A 21,418-nucleotide genomic window follows, 5' to 3' on the forward strand; every position below is an offset into this window, starting at 1 on the left:
ATGAGCTGCTTGTGTATTTTGGAGATTAACCCTTTGTCAGTTGCTTCGTTTGCAAATATTTTCTCCCATTCTGAGGGCTGTCTTTTTGTTTTGTTTACGGTTTCCTTTGCTGTGCAAAAGCATTTAAGTTTCATTAGGTCCCATTTGTTTATTTTTATTTCCATTTCTCTAGGAGGTGGGTCAAAAAAGTCTTGCTGTGATTATGTCATAGAGTGCACTGCCTGTGTTTTCCTCTAAGAGTTTTAAAGTGTCTGGCCTTATATTTGGGTCTTTAATCCATTTTGAGTTTATTTTTGTGTACAGTGTTAGGGAGTGTTCTCATTTCATTCTTTTACAGGTAACTGTCCAGTATTCCCAACACCACTTATTGAAGAGGCTGTCCTTTCTCCAATGTACATTCCTGCCTCCTTTATCAAAGATAAGATGACCATATGTGCATGGATTTATCTCTGGGCTTTCTATCCTGTTCCGTTGATCTATATTTCTGTTTCTGTGCCAGTGCCATACTATCTTGATTACTGTAGCTCTGTAGTATATTCTAAAGTCAGGGAGCCTGATTCCTCCAACTCCGTTTTTCTTTCTCAAGATTGCTTTGGCTATTCGGGGTCTTTTGTGTTTCTGTACAAGTTGTGAAATTTTTTGTTCTAGTTCTGTGAAAAATGCCATTGGTAGTTTGTTAGGGATTGCATTGAATCTGTAGATTGCTTTGAGTGGTATAGTCATTTTCACAGTGTTGATTCTTCCAATCCAAGAACATGGTATATCTCTCCATCTGTCTTTATCATCTTTAATTTCTTTCATCAGTGTCTTATAGTTTTCTGCATACAGCTGTTTTGTCTCCTTAGGGAAGTTTATTCCTAGATATTTTATTCTTTTTGTTGCAATAGTAAATGGGAGTGTTTCCTTAATTTTTCTTTCAGCTTTTTCATCATTAGTGTATAGGAATGCAAGGGATTTCTGTGTATTAATTTTGTATCCTGCTACTTTACCAAATTCCTTGATTAGCTCTAGTAGTTTTCTGGTAGCATCTTTAGGATTCTCTATGTATAGTATCATGTCATCTTCTGCTATAATTCTTATTATTTCTTTTCTTCTGCTTACTTTATGCTTGAATTGCTCTTCTCTCATTTTTAGAGTGGTGCTTAAGTTACTGAGTTTAGATCTTTCTTCTTTTCACATATATGCACTTAATTCTATAACTTTCCCTCCAAGCTCTGCTTTTGCTGCATCTCACAAATTTTGAGTAGTTGTATTTTCATTTTGCTTTAGTTCAAAATATTTTTTAAAAATTTCTCTTGAGATTTCCTCTCTGGCCCATGGATTACTTATAAGTGTGTGTGTGTGTATGTTTTAATTACCAAATAGTTGTATATTATCCAGCTAAATTTCTGTTACTGATTTCTAACTTAATCCCATTGTGATCTCAGAAAATACTTTGTATGATTTTTTTCCTTTAAATTTTTAAAGTGTGTTTCATGGCCCAATATGTGGTCTATCTTGAATGTTCCATGTGAGATTAAGAAAAATGTGTATTCTGTTGTTGAATGGCATATTCAATAAATGTTATTAAGATCAAGTTGATAGATATTGCTGTTTGGTCATCTATATCTTTACTGATTTTCTGCCAATTTGATGTACCAATTAATTATGGAAGGGTATTGAAGTCTTCAATTATAATAGTGGATTTTTCCATCTCTCCTTTCAGTTCTATTTGCTCTTGCCTCATCTAATTTGGCACTCTATTGTTAGGTGCTTACACATTTAGGATTGTTGTATATTCTTTGAGAATTTCACCCCTTTAACGTTATGTGTATTCCTTTTTTATCCCTAATAATCATCCTTCCTCTGAAATCAGCTTTGTCTGAAATTATTAATAGTTACTCCAGTTTCTTTTGATTAGCATTAAAAAGGTATATTTTCATTCATCTCTTTACTTTTAACCTATATGTGTTTTTATATTTAAAGTAGATTTCTTATAGACAGCATATAGTTAGACGTTGTTTTTTAATGAACTCCCATAATCTTTTTTTTTTGCATTTAGACCATTCACAGTTAAAATTATTATTAATATAGTTGGATGAATATCTACCATACTTGTATGTTTTCTATCCATTGCATTGTTCTTCATTTTTTTCACCCCTCTTTTTTCTGCCTTCTGTGGTTTTAATTGAACATTTTTATAGTTTTGTTTTTATTATTTTTAGGGTTTTCCTCTCTTAGCATATGAATTTAATAAGAGAACACTTCTCTTACTAAAACTAAGTTAGTGTTTTCCATAAAATTTACAATATACTTTTATAACTAATCTATGTCCACTTTCAAATAACACTGTACCATCCCATGGTATTGCAGCTACCTCATAAAAGAGTTTTCCTAATTCTTCTTTCTCATTTCTTATGACTTTACTGTCATTTATTTCAGTTATCCATACTCTATAATCTCTCAATACATTGCTATTATTGACTATATTTCTTATATGTGCTGTATATTATATTCCAGTGACTTATTTATTTTATAACTGATAGTTTTTACCTCATAATCCCCTTTACATATTTTGCTCCTTCCCTCACCCCTAGTCCCTCTGGCAACCACTAGCTTGTTCTTTGTGAGTCTGTTTCTGTTTTGTTATATTGGCTTTTTTGTTTTTTAGATTCCACATACAAGTGAAAACATACAGTATTTGTCTTTGTCTGACTTATTTCACTAAGCATAATACCCTCCAGGTCCATCCATGTTGAAGGGTAGCAAGATTTTAATCTTTTTCATGATCAGGTAATATTCCATTGTATGTATGTATGTTTGTATATATACAAACATACCTACATATTATATATATATATAATATCTTAATTACGCATTCATCTGTTGATGGACACTTGGGTTGCATCCATATCTTGACAACTGTAAATAATGCTGCTATGAACACTGGGGTGCATATATCTTTTCTAATTAGGGTTTTCATTTTCTTTGGATAAATATCCAGGAGTGGAGTTGCTGGATTGTATGGTAGTTTTAATTTTCTGAGGAACTTCCACACTGTTTTCCATAGTGGCTGCACCAATTTACCTTTCCATCAACAGTGTGCTAGTGTTCCCTTTTCTCTACATCCTCACCAACACTTGTTATTTTTTCCATTTTTGATGGTAGCCATTCTGACAGGTGTGAGGTGGTATCTCTTGTGTTTTTGAGCTGCATTTCCCTGATGGTTAGTGATGTAGAGCATTTTTCATGTATCTGTTGGCCATCTGTATGTCTTCTTTGGAAAAATTCCTATTCAGGTCCTCTGCTCATTTTTTAATTGGATTGTTTATTTTTTTGATATTAAGTTATTTGAGTTACCTATGTATTTTGGATATTAACTCCATGTCAAAATATCATTTGCAGGTATCTTTTCCCATTCAGTAAGTTACCTTTTCATCTGTGTATGATTATGTTCCACATAGTTTGATATTTGGGATACAGAGATGATTAAAATATTACCCCAAGTCACATAGTTTGATTATGGCTATTTGCTATGATTACATAATAAAGTGTTCATTTCCCTCATTTTATAGTTGAGGAAAATTAAAATCAGAAAAGTTAAATAACTTGCCAAGGTAACCAAGCTAGATAGCACTCCAGTGAATAAATATTTGCCACATATACCATAATATATTTTCAAGTTTTAAAAACTGTGCTATAAAAGAAGCATTTAGTTTAAAAAATATTTTATGTAATACAATACTTTTAAATTTAAAATTTATAAGATATTTTTAGTGCCTCAATTTAGTTTTAAAAATTATTATTTGAACTACAGTGATGTGAAAATACCTTTTAGAATTTATTGTACTATAATTGATAAGGGGCCTAGGACACAAAATGGCAACGTTTAGGGAAATGGAAATGAGTTTAGAGTATCCAAAAAACTTTTTTTTTTTTTTTTTTTTTTTTTTTTTTTTTTTTTTTTTTTTTGGTACACGGGCCTCTCCCTTTTGTGGCCTCTCCCATTGCAGAGCACAGGCTCCGGACGCGCAGGCTCAGCAGCCATGACTCACGGGCCCAGCCGCTCCGTGGTATGTGGGATCTTCCCAGACCGGGGCACGAACCCGTGTCCCCTGCATCGGCAGGCGGACTCTCAACCACTGCGCCACCAGGGAAGCCCCAAAAAACTTTTTTACATAACTCCTAGACTGTGGCATAACATGTTAATTGAAATTACAAATGGCATAAAGCTCTGAAAATAATAAAAAATATAAAATTTATTAAAGAATTTTATTTAGCACTTTCTACTTTCCAGTTTTGTTATGAATAAGCCCTAAGCATAACTTATTGGTTCAGTCTATCATGCAATTTCAATTTTACCATAGATTCCTACAAATTATGTAATAGTCAGGCCCTATTCTCAAACCTTGTTATGGTATCATTCATAGAACCATCAGAGTGATATTTCTAAAGTGTCGAATTTGGTCATATACATATACACTGATTTAAATTTGTCAAAAGCTCTTCATTACCTACAGGAAAAATACAGACTTAACCAACATGACGCTTCATGAATAGATCACTATTAATCTATCCAGCCTCATCCAAACAGTCATCCTATCCTCTCTGAGAACTTCCCCACTCACCCACAGGAGCGGTTTGAAGAAGTTTGAACAGTGCCATGCCATCTGTAAGGTCCCATCACTGGCTTGTGCTATGATGATCAGAATATCTGACCTGGTAATTTTGAACTTGGAGTCAGATCTTATAATTAAGGAGTTAATGCCTGAAAGTCATAGCTATCATAATATCTGAGATTTAATGAGTGTTTCATATATGTAAACTACTGTACAGAGCACTTTGTTTTAAATTTTCCAATTTAATCCTCAAAACAGCTTTATAAGTACCAATTATCCTTGTCTTACTGATGAGGAAACTGAGTCCAGTGAGATTAAATAACTATTCATGTTCACTATACTATTTTGTCATCACAAGGTCATCTGTCTTTGAACAGGGGCAACACCTTAGAAAAGGAGAATGCATTTCTAATGATGAAACTTTAGGTGTGTATTTGATTGAAGATCTTAAGACTGACATATTGCTGCTTTTCCATTCATACCTTAAAGTTGATCTTCAAGTCCACATATGATTAAAGTCAGTTTCTTTAAGTTATTATTCAACAATGTAGGTAAATCCTGACATTCTGCTTGATTTTTGCTTCCTACCATCTTACCCCCAAAAAACTAAACATGATAACTATGTTGATATATAATATCAGGATCAGACATTTGGTAACACAGCCAATTAAACAACATTTACTATGCAAACTGTCTTTCCTCCAAAAGGATTATCTAAAGCAACATTCTTTAATATTTTCTGCATGTTTGGGGTTTATTTAAATTATATTAATAATTAATTTTTATATTCCATAGTATGCCATTTTATTTTCAGTATTAGAATATAATTTATAATATTGTGGAGATGGACAATAAAGATTTAACCTAAGATAACTAAACTTGAAAAACGATAGTCCAGCCACCAATATGTCTTATATCATGGAATATCTATACTTGTATTAGAGTCCCGTCAGGAAAACAGAAACCACACTAAGGATTTCAACAGTTATAATTTAATATAGGGGGTTGATTTCACAAGTATTGGAGGACTTAATAGGCAAAAAAGTAACATTGAGATAACACAGATGTAATAAATATAGGAAGTAGCTACATTCCTAAGAAAGAAGGAAAGAGACTAGGTTATTAGAATCTAGAAGCTTGGAGAAAGGGCTCTCAGTACGGGTTTTGGAGCTCTGATGAGCAGCTGCTACTTAGCTAGAGCTGATTGATGTCTTTGAGAAGAAATAGTGAGAAGTAAGATCTGGAAGTGCCAAAAAGTAGTTGGAAACTAGAAGGAATAACTGCTGTCATAGTGAGGTGCTATTCCTCACTATGCTGTATTAAATATTTAATACTTGCTGTATTAAACAGCAAGCAAAACAGGAATGTTCAAGTCCCCTTTACACTTTTCATGCTTTCCAGTCTCTCTCTAGTTACCTGTCAGCCTCCAACCCCATTCTTTGAATTTAACAATGAATCAGCTGGCAAAGGATAAATATATACTGCAGAATCATAGCTCTTACACCATATAACTGAGTATAGTAGGGTGACTGTGGGGTTGAAAGGAAGCAGGTTAGTTTTTGGCACAATACTTATGAGTAATCCTTAATTAAGACCCCTTTAAAAATTATAATTATGGGCAATCTCCATTTTCATTTATTGAAGAACATATTTCTGAAATTTTCAAAGGATCACTAAATAGCAAGGGAAAAAAGGGGACAAAGACCAGAAATTAAGACTATAGTAATTAGTATTAGTCTAATGATAGACAAAATGAACAATGGAACAGAATAGAGAGTTCAGTAAGAGACAAACATACATGCTATGTCACATACATACATACATACTATATAGGCAAATATATATACTATGACAAAGGTGACAATTTGCTCAGTGGGGGGAAATGGTCTTTTCAGTAAATGGTTTGTTCTATTAGAAATCCATAAAATATTCAATGCATCTCAATCGTACCTCATACCATATTCAAATATCAAGTCCAGATGGATTGCAAATCTAAATGTGAATGTTAATAGGCATTAAAATAGAAAAGATTAAAAATACCAAGTTATGATAATGATGTAGAACAACTGAAACCCTGATAAACTGCAGGTGGTGGGAGTGGAGATTGCTACCACCAATTTGGAAATCTGTTTGACATGATCTACTAAAGTAGAACATATATAAGTCCCATTTCCCAACAATTTCACTCCAAGTGTATACCCAGAAGAGATGTGTGTATTTGCTCACCAGAAGCCATGTACTGGGATGTTTAGAGCAGCATTATTCACAAGAACCCCCAAACTGGAAACTAGCCAAATGTTCATAAATGGTAGAATGGATAAATTGTGGTATTTTTACACAATGGAATGCTATATAGCAAAGAAAACGAGCAATGTACAACTAAACTGAATAATATGGATAGCTGTCTCAAATTCATAATGTTGAAGAAAATAATCCACACCAAAAAAAGAATTCATACTGTATGATTCATTTTATATAAAGTACCAAATAGGCAATACTAACCTGTTCTATTAAAAGTCAAATTAGTGGTTACTCTAGGAGGTTGGTGACTAGAAGGGAATTGGTCATTTTGTGATGTTAGTAATTTTCTGTTTCTTTAATCTGGGTGCTGCTTACATAATTGTGTTCAGTTTGTGAAAATTAAGCAAAAGGTATGCTTATATTACATGTACTTTTATGTATGTATATTTATTCATGAGGTATATATTATACTTCAATAAAATGGGCAAGGATAAAGTCCCTCATTATACTTCCTCATTTATGCATTTTCAACAAATAGAGTTTATAAATACTTTACAAAACTTCAAATATTTTTATGAAGAATATATCTTGAAAAATACATTTCCTCACCATAACAGACTATAGCTGTTTTTCAACAGTGAATGCTTTGCTAATAATTGTCTTTTTCCTTGTGGAAACTATAGCTATATAATATAAGAGTGAACTTGCTCAAGCATAGGTCTTTTGTCTTTTTCATCCACTAATTTCTACATCTAATGAATGCTACTCTGCCATTAACCGCTGCAGACATTCTATGTCACACAACATCATGGCTCTGGAAGTCAACCCTTTAAGCAAGTACCCTAGTTGTCAAACAGAAAATAGTGACTTGGATAGTTACAAAATAGTATTACACAAGGTATTATGCAAAGACATATGCATGAGCTTGTTTCCTAATGTTTCAATGACTAGGAAGCTAAATTTATAAATGCTGTTTATTTACTACCAAAGACACTTGACTGTGTTTTTCCTCCAGTTCATTTTGCACAGTCTTCCTTATGATATAATTGCATGCACCATTTTCAATTGATATGGGAGATTTAACAGAAAACAGATATATAAAATATTTTGATACTTATATCTTCAGCTGTTTATTTAAACATCTGAAAGTATACTTAAACACCAGTGTTAATAATATCGTAGTGATATTGCTCAGTATGAGAGCACAACACATGCCCGCCGTGTATCGATTGTCACTGCTAATTCAAAATGTTGATCATATGTATCATGGACATAGGATTTTTTGAATTCAAAAATAATTTTCGGGGCTTCCCTGGTGGCGCAGTGGTTGAGAGTCCGCCTGCTGATGCAGGGCACACGGGTTCGTGCCCCGGTCCGGGAGGATCCCACATGCCGCGGAACGGCTGGACCCGTGAGCCATGGCCGCTGAGCCTGCGTGTCCGGAGCCTGTGCTCCACAACGGGAGAGGCCACAACAGTGAGAGGCCCGCGTACCGCAAAATAATAATAATAATAATAATTTTCATTTCCATCTATATAGGATGGATGTGCAGAGAAATCCTTGCTAGTATAGAATACTTAAAAAATTTTTTTCTCTCTCTCTGTATGTGTGTTTGTGGATAGTTTCTTTTTATTAAAAAGCATGGCTAAGTTTAAGAGGGCTACACATGGCAAGATAGTTCTATTACATAGAGGTAGTCAAACTCTGGAGCAGGTGTTTGCCCTGAGGGTGTATGAAGGACATTTGCCTAGAGACTGGGTTTTAATGGGATAGGTTTAAGAGGAGATGGGGGGAGGTCTGATGAGACCCTCGCATAATGCCTAGACCCACAATTATGACACTGTCAGTGGATGAAATTGAAAGAAAAAAAAAGATCTCCCCATAGAGGAGAACAGTGTCAGAGCCAGTTTCAATCTTTATTCTTTTAACTAATGTAGGTGACAGTTTTCCTCAATATGTGAAACAAAAAGTGAAAACAGTAAGTAGTTTGGTAAAGCATATTGCAGAAAACCATGACTTTCGGATTACATGGACTCCAATGTATTACTTAAAAAAAAGTTTCCCTAACATTAAAATAATACTGACATACAGTGAATAATTAAAGAATGCATGTGAAATAATGGCCTGGATAACTCTCATGCATGGTGGAAAATGTATTTTAGGGTAGCAAACATGCATCAAACTTAACAGGATCCTATAACCAATGTAAAAGCGCTTGCACGTGAGATACTCATTAACAGACGTCTTAATGTTATTTGCTGTAGATTTTCTTGTCAAGGATCATAATTGCCACAGTATGACACATTTCTCAAATTCTGACTGAAACTAAATCTAGATATATAAAGAAACATCTAGTAAATCATAAAGTTCCGATGTACCACATGATTTTTGAGCATGTACTTTTTGTAAAGAGTAATCTATCAAAAGGTAGACACAGATTTTACATATGTATTTACATCTCACATCTATTGCAGCTTGAGTGAAACAAAAAGAATATACAGGAATGATTCTTAAAAAGTGTTGAGGTGGAAGGGTTTGCTATTCCAAAAGGTAATAATACAATTTTTGATTCTCATAATTGAACTTTTTAGTATGGAAATGTGCAAAGTGAAAAATGTCTTGAGATTCTGGAAGGGACAATATCGATGTGAAAAAAATGTATTCAGAATAATGCTTCCAGATACAAAATAGGAAACAAATCTTCAATGAAATGACACAATTGTAATTACCCATACTTTAGGGAGATATTATCATTTTAGCTAATGAAGTAAAATGCTGACAAAGAAAAAGAAAATAGAACGTATTCAGAAAGATTTGGGGGACCCCTGCAGAGAATGCTTCAAAAATGAAATGTTGTAGCCAGTCTGGTTGAAAACAGATTATGCGTGCTCATCTAGCAACTTTTCACCTGAAAGTAGGTACTAATCACCTTTGAGGAAAAACCATCTATGAACAAACTACCAGTTTTCTCTCACCAAAAGTCACATTAAGGAATATATATTGACTCTTGTGTATAATAAAGCATTTGTGTGTAGGATAGTTTACATAATTTATTAGTCTGGGAGAAACCATGTGGTTTTAAAGGTTTTGGATCCAATCATAAGTCTGATATTTAATTTGATCACTGAATAAAAAACGAAGAATCCTTTGAAAACATGTGTAATGCAGTTATTATTCAGTGACACCCAATTTTCCCTTCACTAAAGTTGTTTAAACATAAATAAATATTGCTTGTTAAAATAGTACAAACAAAATTTTTGCCAGAGGCTTTGAAAATGTCCCTGAATCTGTGGGATTTTCAACTCTGGACAACATCCATCTCCTTTAAACTTAACCTGAGTGTGCTGCTTTGAGGAAGAAACTATTACTATCATGCTTAGATGTGATTACAAGGTCAGGATCAATAATCTTGGAGAAATCCTGGAAAACAGAAGTCAGAGACAGCTCAGATCCACTAATTCACTAAAATGGGAAAAGATAGATATTGATATTTAAAGACTTACTTGTTTGAAACATATTCCCAGAGAAAATAAAGTTGTAAAATAGCTAAATATGGTTTATAAACATTGAAATATAAAAGAATGTGATGATCACCACTAACCATAAAAGGTTCACGAAGAAGTCATGGCAAACTAATATAATTTAATTTTTTGTTACAGAAAAATTCAAAGAGAATAAAAAGTAGAGAAAATAGTAAAACCAACCCCATGAGCCAGAATGTGTTTTTGCCTATGTTTAGGGGCAACAGGGTTTGCTGTTTCTCTCCCCTGTAGCTTAAATCTTTGCTTTCTTTTGAGAGGTCAATCTAACCTCATATTAACCTCTAATAGGTTAATCTAATAGGACTGACACTATGTGGCAAAGGATCACCTACTGTGCACCTGTACCAGAAAGCAGGACTTTTTATCTTCTCTTATCCTGCCCCAATCTTTCTCATGAGCACTTGGCAGACACCCATGAAAAATGCCTTTGAGTGCAAACTACCTCTGTGTGTCAGCCCCCAGCTATCACAGACTGACTTACCAGCCTCCACTTTTTTTCGTAACAACTTGTTAAGATTTTAGCTTATAGCTACTTACCAGCTTGTGTGGCAGCCACGTCCTCCTCTTGAGCTCTGCCACAGGTAAGCCTATGTACGCATTTCATTTCTCTTTGGAGAGGCTTATCCTTTCTTGAGAGTTAGGCTGTTTTTTTGGCCTGAAATTTCAGATCTCTGATAAGTTCAAGAAAAGTTAAGATTTTCTAGTTTATCTGGCTTTTTCTTACTGTTAGTTTGGGAGCAACACTCCAAGTTTTCTACATCTCAAATGGTAAAAGGAATTCAAAGTCCATTACTTTATATTTAAAATAATCCACAGTTCATCAGTGTGGATTTTTACTGGTATGATAGTTGTATTTTTGTTATATAGTACAATGTCCTCTTGTGTGATGCATCAGGCTTATTTAGGGGTAGGATATAATAAAGATTGTAGCCTCCTTGTAATTTCCTAAGTGATAAGAGGAATAAGAGCATCTTTCATTCTAATATTTAGTGGGAATTTAAAATATGTTTTAAAATTTTATTTTTAAATTTTTGTACAATTTCTAAAGGTTACTTTTCATTTACAAATATTACAAAATATTGGCTATATTCCCCCATGTTGTACAATACATCCTTGAGCCTATCTTACACCCAGTAGATTGTACTTCCCACTTCCCCACTTCTATATTGGCCCTCCCTGCCCCTCCCCATTGGTAGCCAGTAGTTTGTTCTCTGTATCTGTGTCTGCTTTTTTTTTGTTATATTCACTAGTTTGTTGTATTTTTCAGATTCCACAAATAAGTAGTATCATACAGAATTTGTCTTTCTCTGACTTACTCCACTTAGCATAATGTCCTCCAAGTCCATCCATGTTGCTGAAAATGCCAAAATTTGATTCTTTTTTATGGCTGAGTAGTATTACATTGTATATATATTGTACCACATCTTTTTTTTTTAACATCTTTATTGGGGTATAATTGCTTTACAATGGTGTGTTAGTTTCTACTTTATAACAAAGTGAATCAGCTATACGTATACATATATCACCATATCCCCTCCCTTTTACGTCTCCCTCCCACCCTCCCTATCCCACCCCTCTAGGTGGTCACAAAGCACAGAGCTGATCTCCCTGTGCTATGCGGCTACTTCCCACTAGCTATCTGTTTTACATTTGGTAGTGTATGTATGTCCATGCCACTCTCTCACTTCGTCCCAGCTTACCCTTCGCCCTCCCCCAGTCCTCAAGTCTCCCTCCCCCAGTCCTCAAGTCCATTCTCTACATCTGTGTCTTTATTCCGGTCCTGCCCCTAAGTTCTTCAGAACCATTTTTGTTTTTTTTTAGATTCCATATATATATATGTGTTAGCATACAGTACTTGTTTTTCTCTTTCTGACTTATTTCACTCTGTATGACAGACTCTAGGTCCATCCACCTCACTACAAATAACTCAATTTCATTTATTTTTATGACTGAGTAATAATCCATTGTATATATGTGCCACATCTTCTTTATCCATTCATCTGGTGATGGACACTTAGGTTGCTTTCATGTCCTGGGTATTGTAAATAGAGCTGGAATGAATATTGTGGTATAGGACTCTTTTTGAATTATGGTTTTTCAGGGTATATGCCCAGTAGTGGGATTGCTGGGTCATATGGTAGTTCTATTTTTAATTTTTTAAGGAACCTCCATACTGTTCTCCATAGTGGCTGTATCAATTTACATTCCCAGCAACAGTGCAAGAGGGTTCCCCTTTCTCCACACCCTCTGCAGCATTTACTGTTTGTAGATTTTTTGATGATGGCCATTCTGACTGGTGGGAGGTGATACTTCACTGTAGTTTTGATTTGCATTTCTCTAATGATTAGGGATGTTGAGCATCCTTTCATGCGTTTGTTGGCCATCTGTATATCTTCTTTGGAGAAATGTCTATTTAGGTCTTCTTTTTGCATTGGGTTCTTTGTTTTTTTGATAGGGAGCTCTGTGGGCTGCTTGTATATTTTCGAGGTTAATCCTTTGTCAGTTGCTTCATTTGCAAATATTTTCTCCCATTCTGAGGGTCGTCTTTTTGTCTTCTTTATGTTTTCCTTTGCTGTGCAAAAGCTTTTAACTTTCATTAGGTCCCATTTGTTTATCTTTGTTTTTATTTCCATTTCTCTAGGAGGTGGGTCAAAAAGGATCTTGCTGTGATTTATGTCATAGAGGGTTCTTCCTAGGTTTTTCTCTAAGAGTTTGACAGTGTCTGGCCTTACATTTAGGTTTTTAATCCATTTTGAGCTTATTTTTGTGTATGGTGTTAGGGAGTGTTCTAATTTCATTCTTCTACATGTAGCTGTCCAGTTTCCCAGTACCACTTATTGTAGAGGCTGTCATTTCTCCATTGTACATTCTTCCCTCCTTTATAAAATATAAGGTGACCATATATGCGTGGGTTTATGTTTGGGCTTTCTATTCTGTTCCATTGGTCTATATTTCTGTTTTTGTTCCATTTTCATACTGTCTCGACTACTATAGCTTTGGAGTACGGTCGGAAGTCTGGGAGCCTGATTCCTCCAGCTCCGTTTTTCTTTCTCATGATTGCTTTGGCTATTTGGGGTCTTTTGTGTTTCCATACAAATGGTGAAATTTTTTTTCATAGTTCTATGAAAAATGCCATTGGTAGTTTGATAGGGATTGCATTCAATCTGTAAGTTGTTCTGGGTAGTATACTCATTTTCACAATGTTGATTCTTCCACTCCAAGAACATGGTATATCTCTCCATCTGTTTGTATCATCATTAATTTCTTTCGTCAGTGTCTTATAGTTCTCTGCATACAGTGTCTCCTTAAGTAGGTTTATTCCTAGGTGTTTTTTTCTCTTTGTTGCAATGGTAAATGGAAGTGTTTCCTTAATTTCCCTTTCAGATTTTTCATCATTAGTGTATAGGAATGCAAGAGATATCTGTGCATTAATTTTGTGTCATGCTACTTAACCAAATTCATTGATTAACTCTAGTAGTTTTCTGGTAGCATCTTTAAGATTCTCTATATATACTATCATGTCATCTGCAAACAGTAACAGCTTTACTTCTTCCTTTCCAGTTTGGATTCCTTTCATTTTCTTCTCTGATTGCTGTGGCTAAAACTTCCAAAATTATGTTGAATAATAGTGGTGAGAGTGAACAACCTTGTCTTTTCCCTGATCTTAGAGTAAATGGTTTCAGTTTTTCACCATTGAGAACGATGTTGGCTGTGGGTTTATCATATATGGCCTTTATTATGTTGACATAAGTTCCCTCTATGCCTACTTTCTGGAGGGTTTTTATCGTAAATGGGTGTTGAATTTTGTTGAAAGCTTTTTCTACATCTATTGAGATGATCATATGGTTTTTCTCCTTCAGTTTGTTAATATTGTTTATCACATTGATTGACTTGCATATATTGAAGAATCCTTGCATTCCTCAGATATACCCCATTTGATCGTGGTTTATGATCCTTTTAATGTGCTGTTGGATTCTGTTTGCTCGTAATTTGTTGAGGATTTTTGCATCTATATTCATCTGTGATATTGGCCTGTAGTTATCTTTCTTTGTGACATCTTTGTCTGGTTTTGGTATCAGGGTGATGGTGGCCTTGTAGAATGAGTTTGGGAGTGTTCCTCCCTCTGCTATATTTTGGAAGAGTTTGAGGAGGATAGGTGTTAGCTCTTCTCTAAATGTTTGAAATGATTCACCTGTGAAGCCATTTGGTCCTGGGCTTTTGTTTGCTGGAAGATTTTTAATCACAGTCTCAATTTCAGTGTTTGTGATTGGTCTGTTTTTATTTTCTATTTCTTCCCGGTTCAGTCTCAGAAAGTTTTGCTTTTCTAAGAATTTGTCCATTTCTTCCAGGTTGTCCATTTTATTGGCATATAGTTGCTGTAGTAATCTCTCATTATCCTTTGTGTTTCTGCAGTGTCAGTTCTTACTTCTTTTTCATTTCTAATTCTATTGATTTGCGTCTTCTCCCTTTTTTTCTTGATGAGTCTGGCTAATGCTTTATCACTTTTGTTTATCTTCTCAAAGAACCAGCTTTTAGTTTTATTGATCTTTGCCATTGTTTCCGCCAGTTCTTTTTCATTTATTTCTGATCTGACCTTTATGATTCCTTTCCTTTTGCTTACTTTGGGGTTTTCTGGTTCTTCTTTCTCTAATTGCTTTGGCTGTAAGGTTAGGTTTTTATTTGAGATGTTCCTTGTTTCTTGAGGTAGGATTGTATTGCTATAAAACTTCCCTCTTAGAACTGCTTTTGCTGCATCCCATAGGTTTTGGGTCGTCATGTTTTCACTTGTCATTTGTTTCTAGGTAGTTTTTGGTTTCCTCTTTGATTTCTTCAGTGATCTCTTGGTTTTTTAGTAGTGTATTGTTTAGCCTCCATGTGTTTGTATTTTTTTCAGATTTTTTCCTGTAATTGACATCTAGTCTCACAGCATTGTGGTCGCAAAAGGTACTTGATACAATTTCAATTTTCTTAAATTTACCAAGGCTTGATTTGTGACCCAAGATATGATCTATCCTGGAGAATGTTTTATGAACACTTGAGAAGAAAGTGTATTCTGTTGTTTTTGGATGAAATGTCCTATAAATATCAATTAGGTCCATTTTGTTTAATGTATCATTTGAAGCTTGTGTTTATTTATTTATTTTCATTTTGGATGATCTGTCCATTGGTGAAAGTGGGGTGTTAAAGTCCCCTGCTATTATTGTGTTACTGTTGACTTCCCCTTTTATGGCTGTTAGCATTTGCCTTATGTATTGAGGTGCTCCCATGCTGGGTGCATAAATATTTACAGTTATTATATCTTCTTCTTGGATTGATCCCTTGATCATTATGTAGTGTCCTTCTTTGTCTCTTGTAATAGTCTTTATTTTAAAGTCTATTTTGTCTGATATGAGAATTGCTACTCCAGATTTCTTTTAATTTCCATTTGCATGGAGTATCTTTTTCCATCCCATCACTTTCAGTCCGTATGTGTCCCTAGGTCTGAGGTGGGTCTCTTGTAGACAGCATATATATGGGTCTTGTTTTTATATCCATTCAGCCAGTCTATGTCTCTTCGTTGGGGCATTTAATCCATTTACATTTAACGTAATTATAGATATATATGTTCCTATTACCATTTCCTTAATTATTTTGGGTTTGTTATTGTCGATCTTTTCCTTCTCTTGTGTTTCCTGACTAGAGAAGTTTCTTTAGCATATGTTGTAGAGCTGGTTTGGTGGTGCTTAATTCTCTTAACTTTTGCTTGTCTGTAAAGGTTTTAATTTCTCCATCACATCTGAATGAGATCCTTTCTGGGTAGTGTAATCTTGGTTGTAGGTTTTTCCCTTTCATCACTTTAAATATGCCCTGCCACTCCCTTCTGGCTTGCAGAGTTTCTGCTGAAAGATCAGCTATTAACCTTATGGGGATTCCCTTGTATTTTATTTGGTTTTTTTTCCCTGGCTGCTTTTAATATTTTTTCTTTGCATTTAATTTTTGGTAGTTTGATTAATATGTGTCTTGGCATGTTTCTCCTTGGATTTATCCTGTATGGGGCTCTCTGTGTTTCCTGGACTTGATTGATACCACATCTTGTTTATCCATTCATCAGTTGATGGACACTTAGGTTGTTTCAGTACCTTGGCTGTTGTAAATAATGCCTCTATGCACATTGGAGTATGTACCTTTTCAAATTAGTGTTTCATGTTTTTCAGATATATACCCAGGAGTGGAATTGCTGTGTCATATGGTATTTCTATTTTTCGTTTTTTGAGAAACCTCCATACTGTTTTCCACAGTAACTGTACCAATTTACATTCCCACCAAGAGTGTCCTAAGGTTCCCTTTTCTCCACATCCCTGTTAACATTTGTCATTTCTGTTCTTTTTGATACTAGCCATTCTGACAAGTGAGAAGTGATATCTCATTGTGGTTTTGATTTGCATTTCCCTGGTGATTAGCTATGCTGAGCATCTTTTCATGTGCTAGTTGGCCATCTGCATTTCCTCTTTGGAAAAATGTCTATTCAGTCCTTCTGCCCATTTTTTAATCCAGTTGTTTGTTTTTTTGATGTTGATTTGTATGAGCTGTTTGTATATGTTACAAACAGCTGTATTCCTTATCAGTCATATCATTTGCAAAGATTTTCTCTCATTCAGTAGGTTGTCTTTTCATTTTGTTGGTGGTTTCCTTTGCTGTGAAAAAGCTTTTAAGTTTAATTAGGTCCCATTTTTTTTCTTTTGCTTTTGTTTCCTTTACTTTAGGAGATGGAACCATTCTTTTACATGTAGCTGTCCAGTTTTCCCAGCACCACTTATTGAAGAGACTGTCTTTTCTCCATTTTATATTCTTGCCTTCTTTGTCATAGATTAATTTTCTATTGATCTATGTGTCTGTTTTTGTGCCAGTATCATATTATCGTAATTACTAAAGCTTTGTAGTATTGTCTGACGTCAGGGAATATGATTCCTCCAGCTCTGTTCTTCTTTCTCAAGATTGTTTTGGTTATTTGTGGTTCTTTTTGTTTCCATGCAAATGTTAAAATTATTTGTTCTAGTTCTGTGAAAAATGCCATTGGTATTTTGATAGGGATTGCAATGAATCTCTAGATTGCCTTGGGTAATATGGTCATTTTAACAATATTGATTCTTCCAGTCTAAGAACACAGTATATCTTTCCATCTCTTTGTGTCATCTTCAATTTCTTTCATCAGTGTCTTATAGTTTTTGGAGTACAGGTCTTTTGCCTCCCTCGGTAGGTTTACGTCCTAAGTATTTTATTCTTTTTGATGTGATGGTAAATGGGATTGTTTTCTTAATTTCTCTTTCTGATACTTTGTTGTTAGTGTGTAGAAATGCAACAGATTTCTGTATATTAATTTTGTATCCTGCAACCTTACCAAATTCATTGATGAGCTCTAGTAGTGTTCTGGTGGTGTCTTTAGTATTTTCTATGTATAGTTTCATGTCATCTGCAAACAGTGACAGTTTTACTTAATCCTTTTCAATTTGGATTACTTTTATTTTTTTTCTTCTCCAATTGCTGTGGCTAGGACTTCCAATACTATGTTGAATAAAGGTGGTGAGAGTGGGCATCCTTGTCTTGTTCCTGATCTTAGAGGAAATGCTGTCAGCTTTTCACCATTGAGTATGATGTTAGCTGTGGGTTTGTCATATATAACCTTCATTATGTTGAGGTTTAGTATTTAGTTTTTGTACCCAGTTCCTAAAATCGCTTCAGAACATCAGTGATTTAGGTGAAAGAAGCATCTTTAGGTATTCATAGCCAACACTTTTCAACCATAGCTGAGTTTATATTAATGAGGTGACTTTTGGAAAGCCCCTAAAGATGGAGGACTGGTTGCCAGGGGAATCAACCATGTGATTAGAGTGTTGAAATTTTCAGTCCCACTCAGTAACCTCCAGAGAGGAGAGACACGCTGGAGATTCAACTAATCACCAATGGCCCGTAATTGAATAAATCACGCCTGCCTAATGAAGTCTCCAAAAATCCCTTAGTGAAGGGGTTCAGAGCTATTCCTGGCTCATGAACACATTTGCATGCTGGGAGAGTGGCATGCCCAGAGAGGGTGGCTATACTTACGATGGACAAAATAGAGTACAAGTCAAAAACTGTCTCTAGAAACAAAGAAGGTAATTATATAATTATCAAGAATCAAATTGAGAGAAAGATATAACAATTATAATTATATATGCATCTGACATCAGAACACCTAAATATATAAAACAAATATTAACAGATCCAAAGGAAAAAATTGACACTAACTTAATATTAGGAGACTTCAATGCCCCACTTTCAGCAATGTATAGAACTTCCAGACAGAAAATTAATAAAGAAACAGCAGACTTGAACAACCCTACAAAACAAATGGACCTAACAGACATATTCAGAGCTTTCTACTCAATAGCAGAATACACATTTTTCTCAAGTGCATACAGAATAATTCCCAGGATAAACTACATATTAGGTCACAAAACAAGTCTTAACAAGTTTAAGATGATCAAAATAATTCCAAATATTTTTTCCAACCACAATGGAATGAAACTGGAAATCAAAAACAGTAAGAAAATGGGGAAATTCATAAAAACATCAAAGCTAAAAAACACACCCTTCAACAACAATTAGGTCAAAGCAGAAATCAAAAAGTAATTTAAAAACTATCTTGAGACAAATGAAAACAAAACCCAATATAATAAGACTTATGGATTGCACAATAGGCATCTTATAAGAAGGAAGTTTATAGCAGTAAATGCCTACATTATAAAAGAAAAGAGATAGCAAATAAGCAACCTAAACTTACACCAAATAGAAGAAGAACAAACTATTACCAAATTTAGCAGAAGAAAAAATATGATAGAGATTATAGCAGAAATAAAGCAAATAGAGAATTTTTTTAAATAGAAAAAAATCAGCACAAAAAAGAGTTGGCTTTTTGAAAATATAAACAAAATCGACAAATCCTGAAGAAAAAAAAGAACTACCATATGACCCAGTAATCTCACTTCTGAGTATTTATCCAAAATAATTTAAATCAGGATTTCAAAGAGATATTTGCATTTCTGTGTTCATTACAGCTTTATTCACAATAGCCAAGAAGTGTACCTTAGTAAGCTCAGGCCGCTCTAACAAAATACCTTAAACTGGGTTTCTTATAAACCACAGAAATTTATTTCTCGCAGTCCTGGAGGCTAGAATTCTGAGATCGTCAGCATGCCAGCATAGTTGACTTCTGGTGAGAGCCTCTTCCAGATAATAGATTGCTGACTCTTCCTTGTATCCTCACATGGCAGAAAACAGAGAAAAGAAGCAAGCAAGGCTACATATACCCTCATGACCTAATCTAATCCTAATTACTTCCCAAAGACCCTTCCTCCTAATACCATCACTTTGGGGCACAGGATTTCAACATATGAATTTGGTGGTGGTGGGGCACAAAAATTCAGTCCATAACAACATAGAAATTAGCTAAGTGCCCACCGAGGGAAGAATGGAAAAAGAAAATGTGGTATAGATATAAAATAGACTATTATTATTCAGCTATTAAAAAGGACATGCAGTCACATGCTACAACATGGGTGAACCTTGACAACATCATGCTAAGTGAAATAATCCAGTCACAGAAGGACAAATACTGTGTGATTCCATTTACATGAGGTATTTAAAGTAGTCAGACTAATTGAAACAGGAAGTAGAATGGTGGTTGTCAAGGGCTGGAAAGAGGGGGCAATGGGGAATGCTTTTCAATGGGTATAGAATTTCAGCCATGAAGGATGAAAGAGTTCTAGTTATTTGCTGCACAACATTGTGCTTATAGTTAACAATACTATGCTGTACCTTCGTTGAAGTTAGATCTCATGTTATATGTTTTTACCACAATAATAAAAAATAAAAGGTTATGTCCACCAAAGACTTGTAAAAAAAAAGAGAAAACAATCTACAGTAGCATCAAAAATAATATTTAGGGATACATTTAATCAAGGAGGTAATATTCAGCTATAGAAGGGAATGAAGTATTTATACATGCTACATACAAACATGGATGAACCTTGAAACATTATGCTAAGTAAATGAAGCCAGACACAAATGACCACATATTGCATTACTCTGTCTATTTGAAATATACAGAATAGGCAAGTTCATAGCGAAAGAAAACAGATTAGTGGGTGCTAGCAGCTGGGGACAGAGGAATGGAGAGTGTCTTAATGAGTTTCCTTTTGGGGTGATGAAAATATTTTAGAACTACATAGTGGTGATGATAGCATATCATGACTATATAAAATGCCACTGAATTTTACACTCTAAAATAATTTAAATGGTACATTTTACCACAATAAAAAATTGAAAAAAAAAAGCAATGTAATACTGAGGCATGGTACAACATAGATGAACCTTGAAAACATAATGTAAAGTGAAAGTCAGGCACAGAATGCCACTTATTGTATAATTCATTTATATGAAATGTCCATCATAGACAATTCCATAAAGATATGCTTTAGATTACCAATAACCAGGCCCTGGTGGAAATGAGGAATGACTGCTAATGAGTATGAGGTTTCTTTTGGGGGCGATGAAAATATTTTGTAATTAGACAGTGGTGATAGTTGCACAAATCTGTGAATGTACTAAAGCTATCAAAATGTGCACTTTAACAAACTCTATTGGGCATGATTTTAACTATGTTATATTATCAGGTAGCATAACATAGGGGTTAAGTTCACAGGCTTTGGAATCAGACAGACTTTAGTTTGAGCCTGGCCTCCAAAACTTAAAAGCTCTTTGACCTTGAACAATTTATTTTCCATCTCTAAGCTACCTTTTCCTATGTAAAAGGGAAATTACTATAATTTGTGTTTAGGTTGTTTCAAGAGTTGCTGATACAATCCATTTAAAGCACTTAAAACAGAGCCTGAGTTACTTGGAGTTCATGGAAATGGCAGTTATTTTTGCTGTTGTCATAATCATCTTTATTATTATTCCATACCTCTACATAGAAAAATGCCTAGCTGGAAATACATATCGTTGGCTAAAAAATTATCT

The sequence above is a fragment of the Phocoena sinus genome, chromosome X (assembly GCF_008692025.1).
Source record: "Phocoena sinus isolate mPhoSin1 chromosome X, mPhoSin1.pri, whole genome shotgun sequence".
Taxonomy (NCBI): domain Eukaryota; kingdom Metazoa; phylum Chordata; class Mammalia; order Artiodactyla; family Phocoenidae; genus Phocoena; species Phocoena sinus.